The sequence below is a fragment of the Bufo gargarizans genome, chromosome 4 (assembly GCF_014858855.1).
Source record: "Bufo gargarizans isolate SCDJY-AF-19 chromosome 4, ASM1485885v1, whole genome shotgun sequence".
NCBI classification, from domain to species: Eukaryota; Metazoa; Chordata; class Amphibia; order Anura; family Bufonidae; genus Bufo; species Bufo gargarizans.
The window spans coordinates 297,446,503-297,473,616 of NC_058083.1; the positions used below are offsets into that span (position 1 = coordinate 297,446,503).

At 44.6% G+C, this 27,114-nt stretch overlaps 1 protein-coding gene across 1 annotated transcript in view; it reads left to right on the top strand.

Moving 5' to 3' along the window:
* Window positions 1–3,076: 3,076 nt before the first annotated feature.
* LOC122934908 (G-protein coupled receptor family C group 6 member A-like) overlaps window positions 3,077–27,114 on the top strand; it is a 115,798-nt gene continuing 91,760 nt past the window's right edge. Inside the window, 1 exon segment of the mRNA XM_044290567.1 lies at window positions 3,077–3,260. The gene's annotated coding sequence lies outside the window, so the exon portion shown is untranslated.

The window sequence follows — 27,114 nt, forward strand, 5'->3', positions numbered from 1 at the left end:
TGCTGGCTGTGCAGAGGTAGGATTGGTACATCAAATGCTATGATGAAACTGGCTCTCATGAGGACTGCTTCAGGGAAGGAAGAGCAAGAGTTACCTTTGTAACAAAGAATATGTTCATTAGTGTTACCAGCCTCAGAAACCACAAATTAATAGCACCTCAAATTAGACCCTGCATGCTTTACAGAGATCAAGTACCAGGCACATCTTATCAACTGTTCAGAGGACACTTTGAGAGCTTTAATTGCCCCAGAGAGCACCAGAGGGAGGACTGCCCCAGTGATCTGTGAGTACGACTACCAGTCTCAGAGCCACAACCATCATTTCCATCTGCTCTGCACAGTGCTCCCACTCCAGGTCACTGGATCGATAGATAGATAGATAGATAGATGCATATATAAGTGTGTGTAGCATATGTAATGAAAAGTATGTGGGCAGACTGCTGAGTGAAATTCATAGCATATATTCCAGAATTTAACAGTAGCTAAATCCACATCAAAATTGGTGTGGAAATGCTGCATTTTTAATGTGTTTTCACCTTCTGCATTGCAAAGACTGAAATTCAATGCAGAAATTGACATAAATTGACATGCTGCAGATTTAAAATTTACACTTCAGACGTCAGACAATTCATGTAGGAATTTTGTTGCAAAAGTTTTCCAGAGCGTGTTGATGAGATTTCTTAAAAGCACATTCACTCTGCTGTTTTTGTACTTTAAATGATCTAACATCTCCTAGTTGAAAGAAAGAGAGAGGAGGGAGAAGGAGAGAGAGGAGAGCGATAGAGAGAGAAAGGAGAGCGATAGAGAGGAGAGAGAGAAGAGAGGAAGAGAGAGAAAGAGGCGATAGAGATGGAAGGAGAGAAGAGAGGCGAGCGATAGAGAGATGGAGAGGAGAGTGATAGAAGAGATAAAAAGGGGAAGAGAGAGATAGGAGAGCAATAGAGATAGGAGACAGAGTAAGAGAGGGAGAGATAGTGATGAAGAAAGAGACGCGAAAGGAGAGAAAGGGAAGTGAGGGGGAAAGAGATAGAGAAAAAAGAGAGATCCATGGCTATTCAGGGCAATTGAAGTATTTTCGATTTGGGTCCAATCAGAACCAAATCAAATTTACAGAAATGTGCTCATCCATATTCTCTAGTTATGCTACTGATTATATTGTAAGAAGGTACAATGAATCATCGTGGATGATAAGTACGTGTCACCGAGGTTCCTGGCCTTGGTGGAGTAAGAGCCGTTTTTTCTGTGTCAGCAGCAGTTGCTGTTTTACACCTTAATACTTAGTATGGCTGTATAGCTAATTCGGGACGGCTCTTACTGGGAGTAGTCAAAGTGCTGGGTGGGTGACTACTCCCCATGTTCCAGGCCGGTTTTGGCCAGGCCTAAAAACCAGCCAGCACTGCCAGATGAGAAGGATTACCTCAGTCTGACAGTGGAGCTCAGGAGGTGTGTGTGTGCTAGGATCTGAGGCTTGTGCCGTGCTGGAGAGGGCTAAGACCCATCTGTAAGGGAAACAGGCCCCCTAAAAACCTGCTATGGACTGCTGGAGGAAGAACTGCCAACAAGATGATTTTTTGCTATGTGGACTTTCCATTGTGTGTGAACTAACACCAAGACTGCAAAGTGACGTTTTCTTTTTGCTTTATGTATGAATAAATAGGGAAGTTTGATTTAAGAACTGGTAATCTGCCTCTGTACTGTGTCCGCACACCCTGTCTACCAGAGCGAATCCCCACAATATGTAATGAGTTATATAATGCAGGATGCATAACAATTGATGCATAGTTTAATATTATATCTTGAACTGTGGATACAAGTCTAAAACTGGTGGGAAATAAAAGGAACATTAATCCCTATACTTTACCCAAATGTGTAATGGTGATACCTCCTCTCTAAAAGTGCAGGCTATTGATCTGGTCACTCAACCAAGAAGTGGCAATAATTAGAGCAAACTGCTCCAATAGTTGGAGATCCAATTTTCTATCTTTAAATATGTTTGTGTATATTATCCATGTATTTTATATTGTTTAGTATTTCAATGTGTAACACGATTTTCAATAGGATCTTTTTCATTTCATATTGGTCTATGCAATTATGTAATTGCTATCCAATGTTTGATGCTTTTATCAGTTGCTAGATTTCCTCTTTTCCATATCACATATTTCAAGTGCATCTGGTGCCTGTCACGGACGTTCCCGCGACAGGTGGCAGGAGATCGGTGAGACTAGCAACACGTGGTTTGATCTGACATGTTTTCCGTTTGGATCAAATGACGTCTGTGTTGTTTCTTGTGCTTTTCACACATTCTTTCCCCAGGTGTGGCTATTATGGTCATTTAACCTTCTCTATTTATTGTTGTTTCTCCCTCTTTGCTATGCAGTTTATAGCTTCTGTTGAAGTTGTGGATAGCTGGTGTGTGGCTCTCGGCTGAGATCCTGGTGCTGCTGTAGCCACTTGAAGTTAAGTGTTTTCTTTCCCTTTAGTATTTTGTTTGGGTTATTTTGTGTGTTGTATTTCCCTGTCATTTGTATTAAGGCCTGAGGGAGACTCCTGTTCGTCCTTCCTTTTGGAGGAACAGGTTGTCCCAGTCCTGACATTACTACCAGGGTCCTATAGGGTGTATAAGGACACTAGTTATTCCTGTGTATGAACTCACCTACATCTGGGGTCTGTTCACACTAGTAGTTAGTCAGGACTTTGATTAGGGTTTTACTAGGAGGTGTCCATCTCCTTTCCCTAGTTTCCAGGCCTTATTCCCTCACCCCTTTCCCTCCTATTTTCGGTGTGGTGTTTCCCTCCCACACCTGAATGTGACAGTACCGTTTTTATTCTGTTTCATGTATGCACAATCTGTACTTGGTTTTCCATGTTTGGAATAGCTACTTTAGTGATCTTCAGTTCATGAAGGTATATGGTATGTAGTAATGTCTCTTTATGTAATCATCGGGAATCCTGCCAATAAATACATCCTATTAGTGACCTATAAACATACCATGTATTTAGATCTTGATATACTTCCTGAATGACAGCAAATAAACTTAGAACTTGTACGATGAGGCTAAACATAGTCATGTCAACTTTCAGCTTGCTGATTTTTACAGTGATTTCCACAAACCTGTGGAAACTCATTTTAACCTGTGATACTCATGATCATGCCGTAGCACGTCTCTCTGGTGACTACATCATAGGAGGCCTCTTTCCAATTCATGAAGCTGTTTCCAACTTAAAAACCCGCCAATATGCAGATGACTTTCACTGTTCTGGGTAAGTAGTTTTTTTCCTTTTACCCTAGTTTGGTGGGTGACTTAATTTCCATTCAATTTGTTCTATCAATGACACTTTTTCTCATGACAATGTGGCATGTCTCTATTGAAAAGCTCTGCAATATTTTTGATACCCTTTGTGTTTCAATTTAGTATTTTTAAGATCTTTGCTTGCTATCAGGTGAGTGAAGCTAATGCTGCTCCTCCAAACTGAAGGCTTGTTATATGGTGTCATCTTATGTGATTGTGGAATATGTTGTGTAGGGTAGGCAGAAGCTGTCAGCTTGGACTCTAGAAAATGAGAGATGGTTTGTGATGCTGCTGGATTACAGATCCTGTAACAGAACTGTGTGAGCAGTTTAGTGAAAAGCAAAAATCTTGAAAATTATCTAACTTTGGGACACAAACGATATTAAAGGTTGATTAATTTTCTGTATTGTGCAGTGATTAATAGAGTTGAGTGGACACCTGGATGTTCGGGTTTGGAGGGTTTGGCAAAACTTGAAAAAAATGTTTGGGTTCGGGACACAAACTTGACCCGAACTTGACCCCGAACCCCATTGAAGTCAATGGGGACCCGAACTTTTGGGCATTAAAATGGCTCTAAAATAGTCCTGGATAAGGCTAGAGGGCTGCAAAAGGCGGTGTAGGTGGAATCGGTGGTGAAGGAGGAATATGTAGCCAACACTGATTTGTGTTATTTTTTATTTTTAAATTGGGGTATCCCCCAAGATTTTGGGACATATAACAAAATAAAACAAAGAATAAGTGCACTTGAGTACAAGAATGGAGGGTTGAGGCTGGTATAAATGTCTATTCTTCACAAGGTATAGACAAGTCTTGTGGGATCCAAGCCTGGTTCATTTTAATGAACGTGAGCTTGTCCATGTTGGCTGTGGACAGGCGGCTGCGTCTGTCTGTAATGACGCCTCCTGCTGTGCTAAATACACGTTCAAAGAGTACACTGGCTGCAGGGCAGGCCAGCACCTCCAAGGCATATAGGGCAAGCTCTTGCCATGTGGACAATTTGGAGACCCAGAAGTGTGCACAGGTACTGTTCCACAATGTTGTTCAAATGCTGCCTCCTGCTAACACGCTCCATATCAGCAGTTGGGGCCGGTTGTTGCGGCGAGGTGACAAAGCTTTTCCACATGTCGGCCATGCTAACCCTGCCTTTCTGAGGTGCTGGCGCTGACACAGCTGCGTTGGCGACCTCTTCCTCCTCCCCTGCCTTCTCCTAGTGCTTCCACTTGTCCCCCCGCGTGTCACCTCCAGACATCTGAGAAACTCTGACAGATGTTCTTCAGAACATCCTGCCTGAGGTTCTTTTATTTTGCTTTTGTTTTGTCATCTCGCTTCCCTCTCTCAGCTGTCATCTAGTTGCACTGATTGCATCCCTTTAAATCCCCTCCCATACTGTATCACTTTGCGGTTTTTACAACTTCCTGGAGTGTGCTGATGCTAGAAGCTGTTACTGCTGCATTCAAAAGAAAAGTCTGTTTTCTTTATTTCTGTTTGCCTGTGGGCTTGATCCAAGGTGACCCTAACTCCCTCCGTATTTAGTGTAGGGAGCCGGTGGTCGTGTCCCCTCACTATTATAGGGTGTTTAGGTGTCATACAGTCGAGGAACGAGGGTATGCAATTTTCTACCATTGAGATTTTTGCATAGGCTGAGCAGTAAGGGAGAGAGCTAGGGCTCTTACAGGGCTTACCCTATTGTTCCTTAGTTTTGGATCAAGTCAGTCGGATCTTCATTTGTGTCTACTAGTTTTCTGTAACACCATCCGTGACATTATAAACCGCCAAAACCGTCTCAAGCATGGATCTGGTTTCACTTTTGACTGAACGCATGCAGGGTCTTTCATTGGAGGTAGCAGATCTCCGTAAAACTGTATATCAGTTTCAGGTGACCGGTTCAGCTTGCATTCATGGAGTTTGTGCTGAGCCTAAGATCTCGCTCCCGGATATGTTCTCCTGGGGGTAGTGAGAATTTTGTTCGTTTTAGAGAGGCTTGCAAACTCAATTTTCGCCTACTTCCCCATTCCTCTGGTGATGAGGAGCAGAGGGTGGGGATCCTCATCTCGCTGCTCAGGGATAACGCTCAGTCTTGGGCCTTTTCACTGCCGGTGGGGGCACGGCCCCTCTGTTCAGTGGATGAATTTTTTTTAGCCCTGGGTCAGATATATGATGATCCGGATCGTATTGCTCTGATTGAGTCTAGACTACGTCTTTTATGCCAGGGTAAACAGTCCGCAGAGATATACTGTTCAGAATTTCGGAGATGGGCAGCTGATACTGGTTGGAATGATGCTGCACTCCGAAGTCAATTTTGCCATGGTCTTTCAGAGAGATTGAAAGATGCATTTGCCTTTCATGAGAGACTCTTTGGAGTCTGCCATGTCTCGGGCCGTTCGTATTGACAGGCGTCTTAGAGAGAGATGAGAGATCACTTCTTCCTGTCATACTCAGTCCAAGGACAGTGCGGCGGTCTCATTCAGTTCGCAGGGGTCTCAGTCTCTCTCAATCCCTTCTGAGCAGGAGCCCATGCAGCTGGGTTTGCTTGCCTCTGACAAGAGAAGATTCAGCTCTCAGAGGAGGGTTTGTTTTTGTTGTGGAGGTATAAATCATTTGGCAAATGTTTGTCCCTCTAGGAGATTCAGGCAGTTTTTTTTATAAATAAAGAAGCAAAAAGAAAAAAATCCTCTAAAAACGTTCCATCTGTTACTATTGGCAAGGTTGATGCTGAAATTGAAGGTTTTCCGTTTGCTTGTAGTTCCCGTTTTGTCCTACCTGCCAGGGTGGCGCTGGAGAGCAAAAACATTTTTTGTGAGATTTTTGTAGATAGTGGAGCAGCTGTCAATCTCATTGATAATCAATTTGCTATAACACATGGTTTCCAGATATGCACTTTGGGAAAGGATATACCTGTTTCTGCTATTGATTCCGCTCCACTTTCTCAGAAATCGTTAAAGGGCATAGTTCACAATATCTGTTTGATTGTTAGTGATACTCATGTTGAGGATGTGTCATGTTTCGTCCTAAGCGGGTTGCCTACTCCTCTAGTGTTGGGGCTACCCTGGCTCACTAAATATAACCCCACCATTGATTGGCAAGCGAGGCAAATAAATGGTTGGAGTGACTTTTGCAGAGAGAATTGCCTCACGACATCTGTTTCAGAGGTTTCTACTAAGATTGTACCATATTTTCTCTCTGAATTTTCGGATGTGTTTTCTGAGTGGTGTTCAGGAGCTGCCCTCTCACAGGGAGTACGATTGCCCTATTAATCTCATCCCAGGCGCCAAGCTGCCGAAATCTCGTTTATACAATCTCTCCCAACCTGAAAGGGTTGCTATGCGTGCTTATATCTCTGAGAGCCTAAGAAAGGGACACATAAGACCCTCGAAGTCACCTGTTGCCGCTGGTTTTTTCTTTGTTAAGAAAAAAGATGGTTCTTTAAGACCATGTCTGGATTTCAGGGAGCTGAACAGTATCACAATTTGTGACCCTTATCCGCTTCCTCTGATCCCGGACCTGTTTAACCAGATTGTTGGGGCTAAAGTTTTTTCCAAGTTGGACTTGAGAGGGGCATACAACCTGGTCAGGGTCAGAGAAGGAGATGAATGTAAGACGGCCTTCAATACCCCTGAGGGCCATTTTGAGAATTTGGTTATGCCTTTTGGTTTGATGAATACTCCAGCCGTCTTTCAGCATTTTGTGAACAGCATTTTTTTCTAGATGACATTTTGATTTCAAAACTCATAAGGAACACCTACGTCAGGTCTTGCTCATCCTGCGGGAGAATAAATTGTACGCTAAACTGGAAAAATGTGTGTTTGCGGTTCCAGAAATTCAATTTCTGGGGTTTCTTCTCTCCGCTTCTGGTTTTCACATGGACCCCGAGAAGGTCCGTGCTGTGCTTGAGTGGGAGCTTCCTGAGAATCAGAAGGCGCTGATGAGTTTTTGGGGTTTTGACAATTATTACAGGAAGTTTATTTTGAATTATTCCTCTGTTGTTAAACCACTCATTGATATGACTAGAAAGGAGGTAGATTTTTCCTCCTGGTCGGTAGAGGCGCGTAAGGCCTTTTCTAGTATTAGGGAGAGTTTTGCTTCCACTTCCATCTTGGTACAACCTGAAATCTCTCCGCCCTTCATAGTTGAGGTGGATGCTTCTGAGGTGGATGTGGGTGAGGTCTTGTCTCAGGGTCCCTCTCCTGCCCAATGGCGACCGTGTGTCTTTTTCTCGAAGAAACTCTCCTCTGCAGAGAGAAATTACGATGTAGGAGATAGGGAGTTGTTGGCCATCAAGTTAGCTTTTGAGGAATGGCGCCATTGGCTAGAGGGAGCCAGACACTCTATTACCGTGTTTACCCACCATAAGAATCTGGCCTACTTGGAATCAGCCAAGCGTCTGAACCCGAGACAGGTCAGATGGTCTTTGTCCTTTTCTAGGTTTAATTTTGTTGTCACGTTCCGCCCTGGGTTTAAGAATGTGAAGGCGGATGCCCTGTCACGTTTTTTTCTGGGAGGGGGGAACTTTGAAGACCCTGGTCCCATTTTGGCTGAAGGGGTGGTTGTGTCTGCTCTTTATCCTGAATTGGAGGCAGAGGTTCAGGCAGCCCAGGCAGAGGCTCCTGATCTTTGTCCTCCTGGGAGGTTGTTTGTGCCTCTCACTTTACGACACAAGGTTTTTAAGGAGCAACACGATACTGTCCTTGCTGGGCACCCAGGGGGTAGAGCCACAGTGGATCTCATTGCTCAGAGATTCTGGTGGCCGGCTCTTCGTAAGTCAGTTGAGGGTTTTGTGGCAGCCTGTGAGACCTGAGCTCGTGCCAAAGTCCCTCATTCCGTTACCCATTCCTTCCCGTCCTTGGACAGATCTGTCCATGGATTTCATTACAGACCTACCTCACTCCTAGGGGAAGACGGTGATTCTGGTGGTGGTGGTGGACCGTTTTAGCAAAATTGCATATTTTGTTCCTTTTCCTGGCTTGCCCAATGCTAAAACGCTGGCGCAGGCATTTATTGATCACATTGTCAAACTGCATGGTATCCCTTCAGACATAGTCTCTGATAGGGGCACGCAGTTTGTTTTCAGATTCTGGAAGGCCTTCTGTTCTCGCTTGGGGGTTCGGTTGTCATTCTCTTCTGCTTCTTGTCTCTCTCTTGCTGAGTTTGCTTTAAATAACTGTCGTCAGGAGTCCTCTGATAGGTCACCATTTTTTGGTGCATATGGGCTTCATCCGCAGTTTGGGACATTCTCTGGAGAGGGGGCTTCTGGTTTACCTGATGAGGAGAGATTCTCCTCGTCTTTGTCATCTTTGTCATGAGATATAAGCGTGTGGCGGATAAGAGACGTGTGCCTGGTCCGTACCTGAATGTTGGTGATCTGGTATGGTTGTCTACTAAGAATATCAAATTGAAGGTTCCCTCCTGGAAGTTGGGTCCTAAGTTTATTGGGCCTTACAAAATCTTTTCCGTCTTCAATCCCGTTGCCTACCGTCTTGATCTTCCTCAGACTTGGAAGATCCATAATGTTTTTCACAAGTCCCTATTAAAACCTTATGTTCAACCCACTGTACCCTCCTCTTTGCCTCCTCCTCCGATTGTGGTTGATGGTAATCTTGAATTTCAGGTCTCTAGGATTGTGGATTCCCGTGTTGTTCGCGGTTCTCTCCAGTACCTCGTTCATTGGGAGGGTTATGGTCCTGAGGAGAGGATGTGGGTCCCAGTGACGGACATTAAGGCCACTCGTCTCATCAGGGCTTTCCATAGGTCCCATCCTGAGAAGGTGGGCTCTGAGTGTCCGGAGTCCACTCGTAGAAGGAGGGGTACTGTCACCGCCAGACATCTGAGAAGCTCTGACAGACGTTCTTCAGAACCTCCTGTCTGAGGTTCTTTTGTTTTGCTTTTGTTTTGTCATCTCGTTTCCCTCTCTCAGCTGTCATCTAGTTGCACTGATTGCATCTCTTTAAATCCCCTCCCATACTGCATCACTTTGCGGTTTATACAACTTCCTGGAGTGTGCTGATGCTAGAAGCTGTTACTGCTGCATCCACAAGATAAGTCTGGTTTTTTTATTTCTGTTTGCCTGTGGGCTTGATCCTAGGTGACCCTGACTCCCTCCGTATTTAGTGTAGGGAGCCGGTGGTCGTGTCCCCTCACTATTATAGGGTGTTCAGGTGTCATACAGTCGAGGAACGAGGGTATGCAATTTTCTACCATTGATATTTTTGCATAGGCTGAACAGTAAGGGAGAGAGCTAGGGCTCTTACAGGGCTTACCCTATTGATCCTGAGTTTTGGATCAAGTCAGTCAGATCCTAATTTGTGTCTTCTAGTTTTCTGTAACACCATCCGTGACTCAGGAGCGCATCTTCCGATCACGCTCCATTGAGGGAATTAAGGACAGCACATTGTCTTTGTAACGGGGATCCAGCAGGGTGGCCACCCAGTAGTCCGCACACGTTAAAATGTGGGCAACTCTGCTGTCGTTGCGCAGGCACTACAGCTGTAGTCGCTCATGTGTGCCAGGCTGCCCAGAGGTAAGGACAAGCTGTCCTCTGTGGGATGCATATTGTCTGTGTCCTTTGTATCCCCCCAGCCACGCAGCAGTGATGGGCCCGAGCTGCGTTGGATACCACCCCGCTGTGAACATGCTTCATCCCCATCCTCCTCCTCCTCATCCTCTTCCAGTAGTGGGCCCTGGCTGGCCAAATTTGTACTTGGCCTCTGCTGTTGCAAAAATTCTCTTTCTGAGCCATTTCTAAAAGACTGGCCTGAAAGTGTTGAAGATGACCCCTCTTCCTCCTCCTCATCCTAGGCCACATCCTCTTCCATCAAGTGTTTTCTCAAGGAGACATAGAAGTGGTATTGTAACGCTGATAACGGCGTCATCGCCACTGGCCATGTTGGTGGAGTACTCGAAACAGCGCAACAGGGCACACAGGTCTCGCATGGAGGCCCAGTCATTGGTGGTGAAGTGGTGCTGTTCCGCAGTGCGACTCACCCGTGCGTGCTGCAGCTGAAACTCCACTATGGCCTGCTACTGACGCACAGTCTCTCCAGCATGTGCACGTCGCATATGAGGCCGTGAGCGGGAAGGCCGAAGTTCCGCTGTAGAGCAGACAGCCGAGCGGCGGCAGGATGAGAAACCCGGAAGCGCGCACAGACGGCCCGCACTTTATGCAGCAGCTCTGACATGTCGGGGTAGTTGTAAATGAATTTCTGCACCACCAAATTCAGCCCATGCGCCAGGCAAGGGATGTGCGTCAAATCGGCTAGTCTCAGAGCTGCAACGAGATTTCGCCCATTATCGCACACCACCAGGCTGGGCTTGAGTCCCACTGGCAGCAACCACTCGTCGGTCTGTTGTTCTATACCCCGCCACAACTCCTGCGCGGTGTGGGGCCTGTCCCCCAAACACATCAGTTTCAGAATGGCCTGCTGACGTTTAACCCTGGCTGTGCTAAATTTAGTGGTGAAGGTCTGTCGCTGACTGGATGAGGAGGTAGAAGAGGAGGATGAAGCCGAGTAGGAAGAGGAGGCAACAGGAGGCAAAGAATGATGCCCTGCGATCCTTGGCGGCGGAAGGACGTGCGCCAAACAGCTCTCCGCTTGGGGCCCAGCCGCCACTACATTTACCCAGTTAGGGAGATATAGCGTCCCTGGCTGTGCTTACTGGTCCACGTATCTATGGTTAGGTGGACCTTGCCACAGATGGCGTTGCGCAGTGCACACTTGATTTTATCCGATACTTGGTTGTGCAGGGAGGGCACGGCTCTCCTGGAGAAGTAGTGGCGGCTGGGAACGACGTACTGTGGGACAGCAAGCGACATGAGCTGTTTGAAGCTGTCTGTGTCCACCAGCCTGAATGACAGCATTTCAAAGGCCAGCAGTTTAGAAATGCTGGCATTCAGGGCCAGGGATTGAGGGTGGCTAGGTGGAAATTTACGTTTTCTCTCAAAGGTTTGTGAGATGGAGAGCTGAACGCCTCCGTGTGACATGGTGGAGATGCTTGGTGACGGAGGTGGTGTTGTTGGTGGCACATCCTCTGTTTGCTGGGCGGCAGGTGCCAACGTTCCTCCAGAGGCAGAGGAAGAGGACGAGGCAGCAGAAGAAGAGGGAGCAGGAGGGGCCTAAGCCCTTTCTTGGTTTTAAAGGTGCTTACTCCACTGCAGCCTGTGTCTCATTTAGGTTGTGCTAAGGTTCAGAACATTAATGCCTCGCTTCAGGCTCTGATGGCACAGCGTGCAAACCACTCAGGTCTTGTCGTCAGCACATTGTGTGAAGAAGTGCCATGCCAGGAAACTCCTTGAAGCTGCCTTTGGTGTGCTCGGTCCCTGGTGACGTTGGCCAGTAGCAGGCGAACTGTTTTGGTGACGGCTGCTCTGCTTTTGCACCCTGCTCCCGCTTTTGCTATGCTGTTGGCTCGGTCTCACCACTGCCTCTTCCTCCGAACTCTGAAAGTCAGTGGCACGACCTTCATTCCATGTGGGGTCTACGACCTCATCGTCCCCTGCATCGTCTTCCACCCAGTCTTCCTCCCTGACCTCCTTTTTTCGGTCTGCACACTGCAGAAAGACGCAGCAGTTGGCACCTGTGTTTCGTCATCATCAGAGATGTGCTGAGGTGGTATTCCCATGTCCTCATCAGGAAACATAAGTGGTTGTGCGTCAGTGCATTCTATGTCTTCCACCCCTGGGGAAGGACTAGGTGGATGCCCTTGGGAAACACTGCCAGCAGAGTCTTCAAACAGCATAAGAGACTGCTGCATGACTTGAGGCTCAAATATGCATGGAGTGGATGTGACAGACTATTGGGCATGGGTTTCAGGCGCCACCTGTGCGCTTTCTGCAGAATACTGGGTGGGAGATAATGTGAACGTGCTGGATCCACTGTCGGCCACCCAATTGACTAGCGCCTGTACTTGCTCAGGCCTTACCATCCTTAGAACGGCATTAGGCCCGACCAAATATTGCTGTAGATTCTGGCGGCTACTGGGACCTGAGGTAGTAGGTTCAGTAGGACGTGTAGCTGTGGCAGAACGGCCACGTCCTCTCCCTGCACCAGAGGCTCCACCAACACCACGACCATGACCGCGTCCCTTATTAGATGTTTGCCTCATAGTTAGCATTCACAAAGCAAAGTAAATAGTGGTTAAGTATGTTAAAAATAATTAACCGCAAATATAAACCCTGATGTAGGCTATTTCACTCAATTTTTTTTTTTAAACTCTATATGACAGTGGTATTTGTGGCCTAAATGTGACACTCACTTATGCACGTCTTATCCCAGATGTGCAGTATATCAGAGGCTTTTTTACCCCAGTAACTAAAAAGCCGTATTTATGGCCTAAATGTGACAGTCACTTATGCACGTCTAATACCAGATGTGCAGTGTATTAGAGTGTTTTTTCACCCTAACCAAAAGGTGTATTTCTGTCCTAAATGTGACAGTCACTTATGCACGTGTAATCCCAGATGTGCAGTATATTAGAGGCTTTTTTCACCCTAACCAAAAAGCTGTATTTCTGTCCTAAATGTGACAGTCACTTATGCTTGTCTATGCAGTATATTAGAGGGTTTTTTCACCCCAGTATGCCAAAGCTGTATTTCTGGACTTGCAGATAGCCTATGCTGGTGCACTATCGTTGCATAAAATGGCTGCCGATCAGGTATTGATATTAACTAAGTGAAGAAAAAAAAGTTTGTTTTCAGCAGTAGTTGGCTCAGGACAGGCTTAAAAAAATTGTGCACTGCACCCACAAAACACTTTTTCTGTAGATCGCTAAGTATATAAACCAGTTCTTGATAAGATTTCTCCCTGATCTCTCCCTCACAGCAGCTGCAGCCTCTCCCTACACTAATCCGAGCAGAGTGACGGGTGGCGCTACGTGACTCCAGCTTAAATAGAGGCTGGGTCACATGCTGCAGTTGGCCAATCACAGCCATGCCAATAGTAGGCATGGCTGTGATGGCCTTTTGGGGCAAGTAGTATGACGCTTGTTGATTGGCTGCTTTGCAGCATTTCAAAAAGCGCCATAAAAACCGCCGAACACCGAACCCAAACTTTTACGTAAATGTTTGGGTTCGGGTCCGTGTGCCGAAAACCCTAAAGTTCGGTATGAACCGAACTTTACAGTTCGGATTCGCTCAACTCTAGTGATTAACCTTCATTTTTGTTAAAACCAGATGGCCCTAAGTGTTTGTCCATTGCAGCATAATTAATAATAGTCATATATACAGTATGCTAATGTTAAAACTACAAAATGTTGTAGCAGCCCAATCACTTTAAAGGGGCTGTCCAGCCTTTAGTAAGCGATAGCCTATCCTAAAGATAAACCATCACTTAAGCTATTTTCACATCTGCGCTTTCCCTTTCCACTATTGCGATCCATCATAGGGAAAACGCTTTGGTTTTGTTAAACTGAACTGAAGGGAATGGAGTGCACCAGAATGCATTTCATTCCTTTTCATTGTGTTCCCATGATGCTGGGATGCAGAGTCCACCATAACTCACAATGTAAGTCAATAAGGACGGATCCGTTTTCTCTGACATGGCTATGGCTATTTTAGAAACAACACAACCAGATCCACTCATAATGGATGCAGACGGTTGTATTATCGTGATGGAAGCGTTTGCACTGGGGCCCATAACACTCTAGTTATGCCACTGATTATGGTGCTACTTGGTTAGCGCTGCTGGGGGTAATATATATATAAACTGCACATTGGTGTTTGGTGGGGTTGTACTACTTCACTGGTGAGGTCCAAATATTCCCATGGATGGATGGGTGAGGCCTGAGTAGCAAAAGTTTCATAAGCCCCGATCGGATGACAACCTAATGACATTCTCCACACCTGATTTTGGCTTCCAAAACTGCATCAAAAAGTCTGAGTGTATGTCAGCACTCTTAGGCCTCATGCACACGACCGTTGTGTGTATCCGTGTCCGTTGTTCCGTTTTCCGTGATTTTCTGCGGACCCATTGACTTTCAATGGGTCCGTTAAAACTCGGAAAATGCACAGTTTGTCATCCGTGTCCGTGATCCGTGTTTCCTGTCCGTCAAAAAAATAGGACCTGTCCTATTTTTTGGACGGACAACGGTTCACGGACCCATTCAAGTCAATGGGTCCGTGAAAAAACATGGAGGCACACAAGATTGCCATCCGCGTCCGTGATCCGTGTCCGTAGGCTACTTTAGCACAGACGGACCTGCAGATCTGTCTGCATACAGCTTTTTCAAAGCTGAGTTTTCACTTTGTGAAAACTCACATCCGACAGTATATTTGTCACGGCTGAGGATGGGGAAAACCCTCAGCCGTGCGGTATCAGCAGATGGATGGTCAGAGCATGGCCAGGACAGGAATCAGGGAGCAGGTCACCTCCTAACAATCCCTAATTCTGACCCTGTCTCCTAGCCTGTATGAGCCGACCCTGATGGTAGGAGGGCTCATACTCTGGAACCTGATATTCCTGCTAGCCCTCAGGGTGGCCCTGGACTAGGAGCAGGGTAAGACGACCTGTTCCTTCTAGACACGGAGGAACAGGAGTCTCACTGGCCAAGCCACATAGAAAGGGGAACATAAACAGACATATGGCAATGACAGGTAAGTGAGATTAGTACCACACCTACCTGCCACAGACACACAACCTGGAACCCATGTACAAGTGCTGCTGTCCACAACAACACAAAGGACACAGCACACACACAGACCAGACATCACATGGGAACCCAGGAAACCATATGCTGTAATAACAAGACCAAAGAAACATCTACTTAACACCATACATAAAGCTTATGATCACAAGGGTGGCCCACACTGGCAGATGATATAACAGGAGGCTGTCTCCAGCAACCATGGCTGAAGAACCCCTCAGCTAACTGAAAACAGCAGAGGCTTTATAGCCCAAAGTAGCCACACCCACACTCAGACACACCCAGTGATCACACACACAGAAGGGAGTTAACCCTTCCAACACAAGGCAAGGGAAGACGGCCACTTAAAGGGGAAGTACACACAATAAACCCTGTGCACACCAGACAAGGAAAGTGCACACATATAAACACATGCTGCCAAGTGTAACCGCATGCAGATTGCAGCAAGCTGCCTAGCAACGCTCAGGCTGCTCTGTTGCCACATAAACAATGTTGCCAGTGGCAACCACAGGTGAGGCAACATACTTTAGCCCTCACCTGTGATTGACAACAAAACCAAGACCGCAGGCAACTGCTTGCGGTTACAGGAGTCACGACCATGACCATGGTCGTGACAATATTCTAACACAGAGGCGTTCCCATAGTGATGGGGATGCTTCAAGTTAGAATATACTAAGAACTGTGTACATGACTGCCCCCTGCTGCCGCACCTGAGGGGTTAATTGTGCATATCATAGCCCCCTGTAAGAGATCAGGTGCTGCCAGGCAGCAGGGGGTAGACCCCCCTCCTTCCCTCCCCAGTTTTTAATTCATTGGTGGCCAGTGCGGCCCTCCCTCCCCTGTATTAAATTCATTGGTGGCCAGTGCGGCCCCCCTCCCTTCCCTGTATTAAATTCATTGGTGGCCAGTGTGGCCCCCCTCCCCTGTATTAAATTTATTGGTGGCCAGTGCGGCCCACCCCGGCCCACCTCCCCTGTATTAAATTTATTGGTGGCCAGTGCTGCCCCCCACGGCCCCTCCTCCCCTGTATCAAATTCATTGGTGGCCAGTGCGGCCTCCCCTCTCCCCCCCCCTCATCATTTGTGGCAGCGGAGAGTTCCGATCGGAGTCACAGTTAATCGCTGGGGCTCCGATCGGTAACCATGGCAACCAGGGCGCTACTGCAGTTCTGGCTGCCATGGTTACTTAGCAATTTTAGAAGCATTATACTTACCTGCGCTGACTGTGACCAGTCGGGCACTCCTTCTACTGGTAAGTGACAGGTCTGTGCTATAAGCAATGCACCGCACAGACCTTTCACTCACCAGTAGGAGGAGTGCCCGGCCGGTCACAGACAGTGCAGGTAAGTATAATTCTTCTAAAATTGCTAAGTAACCATGGCAGCCAGAACTGCAGGAGCATCCTGGTTGCCATGGTTACCGATCGGAGCCGCAGCGATTAAACTGGGACTCCGATCGGAACTCTCCGCTGCCACCAATGATTGGGGGGAGAGGGGAGGCCGCACTGGCCACCAATGAATTTAATACAGGGGAAGGGGGGGCGGGGGGGCCGCACTGGCCAACAATTAATTTAATACAGGGGAGGGAGGGAGGGGGGGCAGCACTGGCCACCAATGAATTTAATACAGGGGAGGGAGGGGCTGCACTGGCCACTAATGAATTTAAAACTGGGGAGGGAAGGGGGTCTGCCCCCTGCTGCCTGGCAGCACCTGATCTCTTACAGGGGGCTATGATATGCACAATTAACCCCTCAGGTGCGGCACCTGAGGAGTTAATTGTGCGGATCACAGCCCCCTGTAAGAGATCGGATGCTGCCAGGCAGCAGGGGGCAGTCATTTCCACAGTTCTTAGTATATTCTAACTTGAAGTGTCCCCATCACCATGGGAACGCCTCTGTGTTAGAATATACTGTCGGATCTGAGTTTTCACGATGTAACTCAAATCCGATGGTATATTCTAACATAGAGGCGTTCCCATGGTGATGGGGACGCTTCAAGTTAAAATATACCATCGGATTGGAGAAAACTCCGATAGGGACTCCTGACTTTACATTGAAAGTCAATGGGGGACGGATTTGTTTGCAATTGCACCATATCGTGTCAACGTCAAACGGATCCGTCCCCATTGACTTGCATTGTAAGTCAGGACGTATCTGTTTGGCTCCGCATGGCCAGGCGGACACCAAAACGACTTTTTTTTAAACTTTCCTTCATGTCTGGTGATACTCCAAAAATCACGGAAGACACACAGAAGAAAAAACGGATCACGGAACAACGGAACCACGTTTTGCAGACCGTGAAAAAATACTGTCGTGTGCATGAGGCCTTAGGCATATAAGGTTGTGTTAGGTATTATTGCTGATTGCTAGCCTATTAGCAATACACACGTCTTTACTCTAAACTTACCTGACTGCTAAACTAGCCATATAGAAACTAGCCATATAGAAGCTATGTTAGAAATGTCAATAAAATGCTTTTTTTTGTGTTGTGTAAAAGTAGTAAAACGTAAAAAAAATTAAGTGATGAAATTGTTATCTCTGTAATCGTACTGACCAGCAGAATAAGGCTACATGCACACGACCGTTGTTTTGGTCCACACCTGAGCCGTAGATTTTGCGGCTTGGATGCGGACTGATTCACTTCAACGGAGCCGCAAAATATGCGGACAGCACTCTGTGTGCTGTCCACATCCGATGCTCAGATCCGTGGTCTTCAAAAAAAATATACCCTGTCCTATTCTTGTCCGTTTTGCAGACAAAAATAGGCAGTTATATTATTTGCTGTCCGTGCCGTCAATGCAAATTGCAGAATGCATGCGGATGCCATCTGTGTTTTGTGGATCCGCAATTTGCGGACCGCAAAACAAACAACGGTCGTGTGCATCTCCGTGTCTGTTCCGTTTTTTTGTGGATAGGATGCGGACCCATTTATTTCAATGGGTCCGGAAAAAAATGCAGATAACACACCGTGTGCTGTCCGCATCAGTATATCCGTTGCGTAGCCCCGCAAAAAAATATAATATGTCCTATTCTTGTCCGTTTTAGGCATTTTTACAATGGAGCCGCAAAAATGGATGTCATCTGTTTTTTTTTTTGCGGATCCGCAATTTGTGGACCGCAAAACACATACTGCCGTGTGCATGTTGCCTAAGGATAACATGTCAGTTTTCCAGCATGGTATATGCCATAAAAACTAACTTCAAAAAGCAATGGAAAAAATTGTTGCATTTCCTTTATCCTGTTTCACAACAAAAAGCTAAATAAAATCTCATATGTACATCAAAGTGGTACCAATACTAATGGCAGCTCATCCTCCACAAAATAAGCCCTTACAAAGCTCTGAAAATAAAAAAATGTATGGTTGCCAGAAATAGCTGTACTTACCGGTATACCCCAGAGGCTATTCAAAAGCAACATGGCACCCGTAAACCAGTCCATCAAAATCTGTGCAGCAAAAGTCAAAAGGTGGACTTTCTCTTCAGAACCCTGCAGTCTACCCAAACAGCAGTTTACGTCCACATTTATGGCATTTCCATTCCCAGTAGAACTAGCCTATCAATTCAAAAAGTGTGGTGTGAGTCTCAGATGGCACCAGCTGGACACAAATTTTTGGGCTCTGAAATGCCATATCTGTTGAAAAGGTGCAGTCCACTGGGCATTCATTTCTGAAAAATACCTGTGGCATCAAAATGCTCACTCAACCCCTTAATACCATGAACGATGGAGTTTCCAAACTAGGTCACTTCTCTGTGGTTCTATTTATTATTTCACTCAAGAGCCTCTACAGTTGTTAGCACAAGCCTGGTAAAAATTAAACTTTTTCATTTTTCTAGCAAAGAGTCTCTAAATTCTATACAACACCTGTGTGGGTGTAGCTTCCAAATTGGAGTCACTTTTTGAGGTTTTCCACTGTAGGGATACCTCAAGGTCTCTTCAATTCCATCAAAATCTGCTCTCCAAAAGCCCTATGGCACCCCCTCCTTTCTGAGCCCTAAAGTGTGCCCATACAGTAGTCTACAGTCACATATCTAGTATTGCCGTATTCAGGAGAAAATGGGTAACAAATTGTGGTATCCTTTTTCTGCTGTTGCCCCTTTTGAAAATAAAAAAATCTGGGGCTCATGCAATATTTTATTGTAAAAATTATTGTATGTAATATTTCATTTTCACGGCCAAGTGTTTCTACATTTTATATTATAGTACTTCAGAGTGTGTTCAAATGCGACAAGATGCCCGACAACCATTCCAACAAAATCTTCCCTCCAAAAGCCATATGACGCACCATACCTTCTGAGCCCATACAATAGTTTATAAACACACATGGGGTGTTAAAGGGCTTCTGTGTACTTATAATCCCTATACTGCGATTTATCCATACATAATGTGATTAATCATTTTGGTTCAGTAGATTTTGCTAAAAACATACTTTTATAATATGTAAATTACCTGTCTACCAGCAAGTAGGGCGGCTACTTGCTGGTAGCAGCCGCATCCTCCTATCATAATGATGCCCCCTCCGCATGTTGATTGACAAGGCCAGGGAACGGGATCGTTCTCTGCTGGCCCTGTTTGCATTCAAAATCTGGCGCCTGCACTGTACCTGTCTTCAATCGGCGCAGGCGCACTGAGAGGCGGACGCTCGCTTGGCCTCTCCATCCTCAATGCGCCTGTGCCGGGTGTAGATGTAGCCGCCCTACTTGCCTCTCAGTGCGCCTGCGCCGATTGAAGACAGGTACAGTGCAGGCGCGAGATTTTGAATGCAAACAGGGCCAGCAGAGAACGATCCCGTTCCCTGGCCTTTTCAATCAACATGCGGAGGGGGCGTCATTATGATAGGAGGATGCGGCTGCTACCAGCAAGTAGCCGCCCTACTTGCTGGTAGACAGGTAATTTACATATTATAAAAGTAAATTTTTAGCAAAATCTACTGAACCAAAATGATTAATCACCATATGTATGGATAAATCGCAGTATAGGGATTATAAGTACACAAAAAAAAAAAAAGTTTAGTGGGGTGACAGAAACCCTTTAACGTATTCAGGAGAAAATGGCTAACAAATTGCCGAGAGCATTTTCCAATGTTGCCCCTTGTGAAAATGTTGGGGCTTATGCAACATTTTATTAAAATAAAAAATAAAAATCATTTTCACATCCAAGTGTTTCCAAGTTCTGTAAAACATCTGTGAGGTCAAAGCACCCAGTTCACCTCTCCTTAAATTCATCTAGGGTTATAGTTTCCAACATGGGGTCACTTTTTGGGGATTTCTACTGTGGGGATACCTCAGAGTCCATTCAAATGTGATATGGCACCCAAAAACTATGCCAGCAAAATCATATGGCACTGCTTACTTTCTGTGCCCTGCTGTGTGCCCATACAGTAGTTCATTTTGCTGTTAAGTCTTACTGTGTTACATAAAAAAAAAATATTAATAACTGACATTTTTCCTCCATTTTCCTTTCATTCTTGTGGAAAGGGTTAACAAACTTTGTAAAATAAGTTTTAAATAATTTGAGGGGTGCAGTTTCTAAAATTTAGAGGTGTATCTATTATGTAAGCTCCACTTCAGAACTGAACTTCTCCGTAAAGTGTAACAGGTTTTTTTTTTTTTTTTAATGTGCAGAGGAAGTAACAAGGAAAGTTTTTCTAATACCATTAATTTATAGTATAATAAGTTGATAAGTTAATTTGTATATTTGCATAAAAAAACCTTTGGTGTCCCTTAGCAGCTCTGGTGTCCCTTAGCAGCACTCTCTAAATGAGTGTTGCTACAAAATATCCGTCTTCACAGATCTATAGAGTATACAGTCTCCCTGCTATTTTTACACTGTCATTGTGGCGAGTACTGACAGCGTATGATCCTTCTGTATCCCGCCTTTGTGTGCATTGACTAACTAACCAGCCGCCAAGAGAGTCAGGAGCGTGAGCAGTCAATACTCACTATTGTCAGTAAGTACAGAGGCAGGGAGACAGGGAGAAGCTACAGCCTGCCTGTGTGCAACGTGTGCTTGGGTGCACCATCTCGGACATTTGCTACACTTGGAAGGGTCGGTGTTGTCAGTGCCACCTTCCTTCTGGTAGAACATCTGGTTCCAGGGCCAAGTGTCTTTTACTTTTGAGATACCAACATGATGAACTGAGGCCTGCACTACCTACTGAGAGTTGCTCCTGCCATATCATCATTGTCTAACCAGCCAACTTCAGTAACATTCATACTGTTAAGTGACATTGTCCCTTCCCACTGCCTGAAACTATCCAACATTACACATCCCCCCAGAGAACAAGGAGAGAAGATGTGCCCAATAGTTGCTAACCCTGTGTTGTTTCAGTTGTCTCCTGCTCTTCTTGGGCATTTCTTCTTTGCATACTGTCATTCAGCATTTCTGGTGTTGCAGCTCCACCTGCTGGCCTTAACTGGAAATTACAAGACCAGTATACATTAGTGTTAATGGAGCATGCTGCCACCTGGAGTTATTTTTTTATTTTTTATAACTAATTTGCCCAATTGGACTATTTTCCCATTGGAAGTCTCACAGACTCTGCATATTACGGAACCTAAATCTTACCAACATGCCCAGACACATCCATGCCTACAAGTCACAGAAAAAGACATTCTGTCACCAACTTACCTGTCCAGGCTTCAGTGCTGTGGTCTGGGGCTTAGGCATGGCCGCACCATGACAGAAGCGCTGCTGGGCCATGCCCCCCCCGAAGCATCACCTGACTACTCCCCCTGGTGATGCCAGCGCATCCATAGTAACAGAGCGCTTGCTCATCTCCTCCACAAAAATGTGCATATGCTGGGGTAGATAGGCGGTCTAACAGAGTTCCAAGTCCCTGTACCTATAAGGTTCTGATCCAGGGACTTGGTGCTCTATTTAGATACCCTGCTGGCTATACATTCTTAGGTTTATCTCCCTTGCTGTGCTCCTGGTTCTGTCTGTGTGTATTTGGATTTCTTGTTATATTGACCTCAGCTTGCCTTTTGACCTCCCTCTGTCTTGTGATTCTGTACAGTGATACCCATCTGCTTCTGACTTTGGCTTGGCTATTTTAACTGCCCTCTGTCTCCGATTTTGTACCGTATGGTCCTCTTTTCTTTTGACGTTATTCCATATGACCCTTCTTTGTGTGGTTGCATTCTGTCTGTCTTGCACTTTAGCAGTACAGGGAATGTTGACCAGTTGCAGACTTGCTGCTTATGGCTTGCATCGTAAGTAGGCAGGGAAAACGGGTTAGGTTCAGGCAGGGATTACTGTGCATGTGTGTTTCCCTGCCTACTGTGCTGACACATTCAAAGAGAAATGTTACGACTGTAGATGGGCTTTTATTTTTCAGTCCTCTTATTTTTCATATGAATAAATTGCTACAATGCATAGTAATCCTGAAAGCGCTGAACTGATTGCTACCCCATGCTGTGTAATGTTTCAGGAGTCACGCCCACTTAAGCATGCTGATTAAGGGGTAGCAATCAGTTCAGTGCTCTCAGGATTACTATGTATTATAGTGATTTATTTATATGAAAAATAAGAGGACTCAAAAATACAAGCCCTTCTACAGTCGTAACATTTGTCTTTGAATGTGTCAGCACAGTAGGCAGGGAAACACACAGGCACAGTAATCCCTGCCTGAACCTAACCCGTTTTCCCTTCCTACTTACAATGCAAGCCGTAAGCAGCAAGTCTGCAACTGGTCAACATTCCCTGTACTGCTAAAGTGCAAGACAGACAGAATGCAACCACACAAAGAAGGGTCGTATGGAATAACGTCAAAAGAAAAGAGGACCATACGGTACAAAATCGGAGACAGAGGGCAGTCAAAATAGCTAAGCCAAAGTCAGAAGCAGATGGGTTTCACTGTACAGAATCACAAGACAGAGGGAGGTCAAAATGCAAGATGAGGTCAATATAACAAGAAATCCAAATCTTCAAAAGAGTGAGTATTATTTATACCCCATAAATAACCTTTTCAATGAAACTAATACGACTGAGTGGATTATGTGGATATAATTGTGGAGTCTGAGTGAAGTTCTGAATCGTGTCGTGGTATACTACAGATAGAGCAACAGTTGATGATTGAAATAAATGTAGGTAGGGACAGACAAGAACAGTGAGCCCTAAGGCTAGAACCCAGCCCACTTTCCCTACCTACTTGCAGTACAAGCCCTTAATAGCTAGACCACAACTGGTTGACGGACCCTATGCTATTTAAGTGCAGAGACGGACTAACAAATAAAGACAGACAAACACAATACCAGAATCATATGAAAATGTGCCAGAACCAAATGGCTATGCAGTACCAAATGAGAGACAGAGAGTGGTCAGAAGACAAGCCGGAGTCAAAAGCACGAGCAATCCAAATAAACACAGAAGCAAGAAATAGGAACACAGCTAGTGAGTCAAAAATTATCACTGACAATGGTGTATAACCAGGAAAGGATTTACATAGAGCACTGAGATCCCTGGATCAGATAGGAGCCCGGATAGGTAAGTTTGTTACAAGAAATTCCCCTCCTGCATGGGCGTCCGCAGAAATTTTTCCAGGGGGGGGGGGGGGCATAAGTTTATTGACATCCATGCTCTGCTTGTTTCTGAGAATGTAATGAAGGGAGTGGGGGGCATATTCATTAACACAAAGTATAATAATGCATGAGCTGTGCAACGTGATGGAAAAGCTTAAATGTATATTATAAGTGCCAGGAATACAAAGTTGTATCCCTGGTTCTATAGCTCCCTCTGGCTCCCCTCTCCCTCCTTGCCCCTCATATATAATAAAATCTTACTTTTATTCCAGTCTGCAGTCACAGTGTGCAGCACTGCCCTAGGAAGTACCTCTAGCTGCCATATGAGGAGTGGTCAGTGGATGTATTCCTAGGCAGTAATGTAAACACTGGATTTTCTCTGAAAACACAGGGTTTACTGCAAAAAGCTTGAAGGGGCTGATTATACTCACCAGAACTAATATAATAAGCTGTAGTTGTTCTGGACCTGGTGACTATAGTGTGCCTTTAATGTAATCATTATTCAATGCACCACATTAGTCATACACCCATGATCAAGGCACTATAACCGAATAAAAAATGTAGAAAATGCATTTGGTGTTAACATAAACAAAAAATATGACAATTAAAATATTGACAACTGTATTTATTTTGAAATGTATTAAAATAAATAACATTAAATATACTAATTATATATACATATACACAGTGCATGCACATCTCCATTTGGCAGTCTGATAGGTGGGTCTAGGTGTAGCGGATGCAAGAAGAATGTTACTTCTGACTGCATTGTGCCAAGTGCCAACTGTAAAGTTTGATGGAAGATGGATACTGGTATGTGGCTGTTTTTCAGGAATTGGGCTACTTCTATTGGAGGGACATTTTAATACTTCAGCATACCAAGAAAATACCATGCTTCCAGCCATGATGTGGGAATAATTTGAGGAAGTCTGTTTTCACTTTAACTAGCATGACTGTGCCCCAGAGTACAAAGCAAGGTCCTCAAAGACATGGTTAGATTTGTTTGGTGTGGAAGAACTTGACTGGCCCGGCCCTATAGAGCCCTGACTTCAACCCCATGGAACACCTGAACTTGACTGGACTAGAAATAACAATTGTCTTCCAAATTGGAAAATAAATATATAAACTTTAACAGAATAACGGTTGTAGATTAGGAACTGTAAACACCTACTCTCGAATTTAAAGGATCACTATAGGGTCAGGAACACAAACATGTATTCCTGAACTTATAGTGTTAAAAACCATCCCCTAGTCCCCCTGCTAAGCCTTTAATATAATAAAATATTAACTTTATTACAGTCAGCTGCTGCTGGCTCGGCCTCTAATCTGCCTGCCTGGCTGACATCATCAGAGTCAGACATGTTGATCAAAAGCCAATCACAATGTTTTCCCGTAGAAAAGCATAGGATTTGCTGAGACTGTCAAGGAGACAGATCAGGGGCAGAGCCAGCACAAGCCATTTTTCAATGAGTAGGTTTGAACAGTTTTTGTTCAGTGGTTAGTGATCTCGAAAAAGGAACTGCAAACGTCTGTGGTCTTGTGCAAATTTGTCAATTACTTTTCTAATCATCTGCTGTTTGTTTTCTTCAATTTTTGCTCGATGTATGCTCATCATGCACAAACCCGATAAGCGATCATCTGCCATGGTCAACCTCAACCAGGTTTTCACCCTCCTCATAGTGCTGAATGACCGTTCCACTGTACAGGTGGTCACTGGCAATGTGAGAGCAACAAGAATTGCTTGCCGGAGTGATGGAAATAAATCTGTGTGGTTTAACAAATCTCAGAATCCATTATCAAACTGTTCTACCTTTGTTGACCAGATCTCATACCACGTGATTGCTCCGGCTTCCAGAAGTTGTTCATTTCTCTGATGTTTGCAATCTGGCATTTGTATTGCTCAAGTGTCATTTTTGCCATTTGTTTTGGGTAAAGTGAAAACAGGCTGAAATTTTTCTTACTTTCATTCCCAAACCGACTTTCTAATGCTGAAATAATAGAGTCCATGTATGGCACATATATGGATTGTCGATAATATTCTTCCACTGAAGAGCAAATAAAGTTAGAACGAAATACTTGTCGGACACACAGTCTGGGAACAGAAAGTTTGATGTTCAAGTTTTCTGCCATTCTTTGAATGCTTGAAAATATTTCTGTGAATTTCTCTTCCGCTTTTTCTCTATGTTCATGGAACATGGTCAGGAGGTCTTGTACATGATCACATACTTGGAGAATATCAAGCTAAACAGCTTGGAGAGCCTGGCTTACAGCTTCTAATCTTGAGGAGTATTGTGCAATGATATTCAAGCAAACATCTGTTCTTTTCCAGATATGTCAGCACTTTCATCAGCAATGACTGAAAAACCATTTGACCTATTGACTAGGTTAACTAGGTCATCTCTTAAAGTTTCTTCGCACAACGCTATTAATTCATTTTCAACTCGAACTGATGTATACCGTGCGTTTAATGGTGCATTCTCCAGATGGTTCTTTAGGACTACATCTCCTGCTTCAATGCGAAATTGATAAAGACTTTGAACATTTCCGGTTGTACTTTTTTTCCCACGCAAATCTATGTCATGAGTGCCACAAAATAAGATAGTGGACAGAATTGGAAATAACTTTCTTCGATTTTCTTCAACTTGACGCTTCACAGCTCTATCTATTTGGATAACAATACTGGTTTCCGGTTTCTTTCTGATCTCCAGAAAGTGATTTGCATTCACACGAGCATTTTTATGCTATGATGTTGATATATGGTTGCGTGCACTTTCATGCAAATCTTTATATTTGGTGAAAGGTGTCGTTATGAAAGCTCCTTGTGTCTCACGATGTACCGGCTGAGGAAAAACTGTGCAATATTTGCAATATAGTGCACCTTTTAGTTGTGGAGAGTAGATAAGCCACGGTGAATATTGACTTAACCATACCCAACGGAAACAGCGTGGTCCACTAGAATCCTTTTTGTAGTCATAATTTTCTGGCGGGGTGTATGTATGTATTAACAGATAGTATTTCAGATCATCAGCTTTTTGGATGAATTCAAATACAATCCGATATCATTTACCGGAGCATCGAGATGGCTACATTCGGTTGATGTTGCAGCTGTAAATGGATCTGCAGAACTACTTGTGCTTGGTACTGCCTCTTGTTCATCAAGTCTTCTCTTGCTTCGTTATCAGATTCAAGATCATCCAATTTTCTTTTTGCAAAAATGTGCGGATGTCCATTTCTAAAAAGAAATGGGGATCAAAATACTTTGCTGGATTCAATAAACATGTATATAACACGTTGTACATTAGAATCAAGCTGTCCAGCCTGTCCTTGCATAATACATAGCTTTATTGGAAAAATGAGATTGTAAATTTTAAATAATTCACCTACAATGCTCTATTTATTGAATAAAGCAGAGTATTTAATGAACCCAATTTTTTCTTTAGAAATGGACATCCACAAATTGTGTGTGTGTGTGTGTGTGTGTGTATATATATATATATATATATATATATATACACACAGTACAGACCAAAAGTTTGGACACATCTTCTCATTCAAAGAGTTTTCTTTATTTTCATGACTATGAAAATTTTAGATTTGCACTGAAGGCATCAAAACTATGAATTAACACATGTGGAATTATATACATAACAAAAAAGTGTGAAACAACTCAAAATATGT